The sequence below is a fragment of the Dermacentor albipictus genome, chromosome 1 (genome assembly GCF_038994185.2).
Source record: "Dermacentor albipictus isolate Rhodes 1998 colony chromosome 1, USDA_Dalb.pri_finalv2, whole genome shotgun sequence".
Taxonomy (NCBI): Eukaryota; Metazoa; Arthropoda; class Arachnida; order Ixodida; family Ixodidae; genus Dermacentor; species Dermacentor albipictus.
In genome coordinates this window covers 397,542,898-397,547,749 of record NC_091821.1, presented here as the reverse complement: position 1 = coordinate 397,547,749, position 4,852 = coordinate 397,542,898, and the positions used below count along the sequence as shown (strand labels likewise).

Sequence of the window (4,852 nt, the reverse complement as noted above, 5' to 3'; positions counted from 1 at the left end):
GCATCGAACTCGTGGCTGAGTGGTAGCGACTCCGTCTCACACTCCGGAGACCCTGGTTCGATTCCCACCGGGCCAATCTTGGAAGTTGCTTTTTATTTATGAAGCGCCTGCCGTGATTTATCGCTCACGGTCAACGCCACAAACGCCGACGCCGACACCGACGACACCGGCTTTTCTGCGACACGAGCTCCTTAACGCTATCGCGTTAAAATGCCGGAATGCCGATGATCGCACAGGAAATGGGCCCGGCGTTCTTTTGGCGTCAACGCGTTGCGAGGTGACGCTGGTAGAAACGCCTAATGTGGTTCGGTGTTTATGGGGTGGACCCACGTGTTTACCCAGGAAGTCCGGAATGCATCCAGAGTACGAAGAGCGGAATCAGCCGTTACAAGATATGCTGGACTTCAAACGTGAATTCAACTATAGGGCTCCCCGCCGCTCAATAACAGCTCATTAACATCTCATTAACAGCTCATTAACATGTGATCAGTCCCCTTCAAGCATACCACCGACATGTCACGATCACCCCCTCTTACATTAATATGGATATTTTTTTAAAAAGCCATGGGATTGAGCATGCTGATAGTTCATTGTCACCAAGGTCGCACACATTTACAGCACAATAGGCCAACCACGGCAAATAAAACACGTGAAACACACAGATATTCATAGTGGTTTCGAGTGGGTGAACTGCGCTGCACAAATGAGCAATGACTTGGCTTGAACCAAAATGACTCCGTATTTTGAGAAGTGCCTACAACGCTGCTCGAGATGGCGCTGAGGAACACTCCGAATCAAGACAAGCATTTCGTTCACTTGTAGACAAGGCAATGCATACGGAACGCGACATTAAAAGCAGTCTGAAAAAGAATTTACTAGGGGCCGCAGCGCCCTTATTGTCTATTGCGTGCGCCCACCTAGAGAGGCGCCTTTCCGTCACCGGGGGAATGCATGAGGCATTATGAAGAACAATAACTCAACAGAACCAGATAATGCACAAGGCTGACGCTTTGTAGACGACAATGAGTTCCCCGCTTAGGAAATTTGGCACTTTTCGGATCCTCGATGCTACATAAGTGACCCCGCCATGTAAATTTTCTCTTTTCTCTTAATCCTTTTTTCGTTTAACACGTAAATAAAGTGTCATATTAAAAAAAGAAAAGCTGAGTATTCGTCCTGTGCACATCTTCGTGGTCTCCGACGCTCATGGCAAACTATACGCCTCGATCACCTGCCACATCGCAATGTCGGACACCAAGCGCAACATTCGAAGAACCGACGCTGCAACCAGCGCTACATCTGGTGCATTGCATAGAGAGCCTCTCAGCTCAGTAATATTGTGCGAATTTATTTAAGGCAGCATGTAGGAGCCATTTATCGTATTGTTTTAGTCCAATGAGAGACTGGGCGAAGCCAGGGGACGATCGTTTGCCCCTGTCTGTCAGTGCTCTTGTGCGTCTCACCGACGAGGCCCAGGCTCTACGCTCGACATTCATCGTGGTTTTCCTTTCTTGATAGAATAGACGTTGAATATGTAAGCTCTCGTCACTCGTCTTCCTCCTCGGCGGATCGTGCTGCACGTTTATTAAAATGAACCCATAACAATGAACTCGTTTTGTCGTGCCACTCTCGCTTAAACGAACTGAAAATCTTGCGCCTGCAACCTTCATAAAAAGTGATGCTTAGTGGCAGCACCCTTTGTTTTATTGGCGAACGCAGAAACTCGGCGGAAGGGGTGGACACGGAGACTTTAGAATTACGTTGTTTGCAAGGGGTGCCTACATATGTACGCGCAAGCTCAGCAGAAGGGTTCAGAGTCTTGACACGTTTTGATCGAGACTTAAATAGGCCGCGATGCCTCTTTCTCTACCGAAATTGAACTTCACCCTATCTTTCATATACCTCCACCACAAACGCCGTTTTGTATGACAATGACTTCTGCAGTTGAATATTAATCAGATAAATGTTTATTTAATTTCGGATCTGTCGCTGTTGTCGCGCATTCAGAACCTCCGATGATACCCGCTCAGGCTATAGTAGTTGTAGTGAGGTTTTCTCGGTGCGTTGAAGGGACCGTGGTTTCGCTTGACAAAAAAACGCATACAAAACCTCGAAGAAAACCTAAATTTTGTATGCAGCTAGAAATTTCTATGAATACGCATTTTATCTATAGCTTCCCTTCACTAAGGTGAGTTACGCGCCGATCAATGCTACGCAGACCCAAGGAGCGGCATTTCAAAGTGCGTACGGCGTCAGCGTAGCCACCCTTTTCGCATGCGGAATGATGTACGGTGTAAATAACAATTCTCTAATATATTTTTGCACACAGAAAATAAACCTAGGATGCACTTCTGAAGTTTATTAGTTGCTGCTAAGGCATACTGTTCTCAGAACAGAATCAGTGGACGTGGCTACCCCAGTTCCTGCATAACGTAAACATAACATATAGTATGTAGTCTTATCATAAGAAGCCAACAATAACACCAAGAACTGCATAGGGGACATTATCTACAGTTCTTAATTGAAATAAATGAATAAATTAATGTAAATGAAAATGGATATATATATATATAGATATACATATATATATATATATATATATATATATATATATATATATATATATATATATATATATATATATATATATATATATATATATATATATATATATTCTTTTTAAATGTGTAATGCACTAAAATCGTCGGTACAGCAGATGCGGACCAAAATATGCGCAGGGTTTATGTGACGTTCATTTGGGCCAGTCAGGCGGATGATCTTCGGGAGAGGTTGCATCGGATAAGCAGATTGTTTGGTCGACGTTGTAGGCACGAAAGCCGATCGAACCGAACGCAGTCGTGCTTCTACGTCATGTCGGCACCTTGCTTCTTTGATCTACTGGAATATGGCTGTGTGGAAACTGTTACATTTCAATGATCGGCGCGCGTTTGAGGAGCCGACCTTCGCAAGAAACGTTGTTACAGAATTACGAGTAAACATTCGAAATTTTGAGAATCACCAAAATGAAGTAGTTCTACTTACATGTTTGGTTTATTACAGAATAATTATGCTCCCTATTCAATAGTGAGTTGGCATGCAATATCGATGCTCAATAATGGAAAAATGAGACATCCGCCTTACTTTAGCAATTGCTACAAAGGGAACCTGTGCGGATTCCTCGAAAAAAAAAAAAAGCCTCGCAGTGGAAGACACGTTGTGATTACAACTGTACGAGGCCTTTCTTTCGAGGAATCCGTACGGGTTTCTTTTGTTCCAATTGCTACGATTGGGTGGATGTCTTATTTTTCCTTTGTTAATTGCTTCTCTCCACCTTGCGGGATTCCGCAGAACTATTACGTTAATATTGATGCTCACATTTATCTTGAGTTCGCGACATTTCAACGCAGCTACCCGCACATGCTGCAGAAAAATAACACGCTAGAAGGGCAGTCTTTGACACCGCGATCTTTTATAATCCATGCCATTGGCACCTGCTCAGAGGGAACCGAGACGATTTCACTTAACAAGCTGCCACTCCGGCCCAGAAAAGCAGAGCTTACCTGCGCATTACGAAGATTTCAGGAATAAGAGCAATGCCAACGCTAGCATACCTTGTTACTTGTGTAGTAATTCCTGCAGTGTCGTCCATGCGTGGAGAATATGAAATGGAGCTTATATCAGCTGAATTCGATCATAACCCGGATGCTTGGAAGGTACGTAATTATCCCGTTGCAACTACGTACGCCAATACTTTTAGTCAAGTTACTCGAATATTAATGAAATATCTATGTAGTAATATTGAGAGCGTCGTCTTCACGCTTTTGCTGTTGTTGTTGTTGTTTGCTTTATTCCTATTCTTAAACACCTGAATTAGGTGTTTTGTATATAAGACTTATCTTTACAAAGCTTAATTTCTCTAATTGTTGTTTACGTACAAGTACAAGAGATGTTTTACGCTTATTTTATTAACATTGATCAATATTCTAAAGCAATCATCAGTTTCAAGCGCACTCTGTGCTCTTTAGCTGACCATACGGCTTCTTATAGAGTGGAAATCATGGGTTTAAATTGTAATTAAATGTACTCGTATTTAAATAACGTGTGAGCTGTTCTTTCTCTGCATTTGTATAACTCAACTAGGAGCTCTAACTTTTATGCTAATCAACTGCTTCACCTACTCTGCTGTCACTCTTTCTTTGTCACTTGCTTAGTTAATTTTTTGCATTCGGTTATGTCATGCAGAAGGTTACTTATATCGTTTGACGTCATTATCGTTTAAAGTCTATATACAGGGAGGTATTTTTTTTTTAGACAATGCATATTTTTTATCAAAAATTTTAACGAGCGCCGCGAACATGGCGTTTTTGAACACGAGTTCCTATTTAAGGCGGACATACCTTGCCACCAATAACGTGGACTTCAGAATAATAATTAACAAAAATTAATTATTTAGCTCTTTTATTAGTTCTTCGGGGGCAGTTGTCTAAATGAGTGATTTGGAGGCAGTGCCATTTTCATGCACGCTTTTTCTTTTAAACATCTTGAAAACCGCACCTAAATGGAGATATTCGTCATCAAATTCCGAAGTTCAATCTCGGAAATATCGAGGCGCCGCGCATCCCTCTGCGCGCATGTCGGCAACGCCCCCTCGGCCGCCATGATTGTTTAGTGGCTATGGTGTTCGGTTGCTAAGCACGGAGGTCGCCGGATCGAATCCCGGCCACGGCGGCCGCATTCCGATGGGGGCGAAATGCAAAGCACATCCGTGTACTTAGATGTGTCAGTGCACGTTAAAGAACCCCGGGTGGTCGAAATTATTCCGGAGTGCCGGTCTACGGCGGGCTACGGACTA

At 43.1% G+C, this 4,852-nt stretch overlaps 1 protein-coding gene across 1 annotated transcript in view; it reads left to right on the top strand.

Annotated features, from left to right (window-relative positions):
- Window positions 1-3,535: 3,535 nt before the first annotated feature.
- LOC135921308 (uncharacterized) overlaps window positions 3,536-4,852 on the top strand; it is a 151,307-nt gene continuing 149,990 nt past the window's right edge. Inside the window, exon 1 of the mRNA XM_070532091.1 lies at window positions 3,536-3,713. The gene's annotated coding sequence lies outside the window, so the exon portion shown is untranslated. The remainder of the gene's footprint in view (window positions 3,714-4,852) is intronic.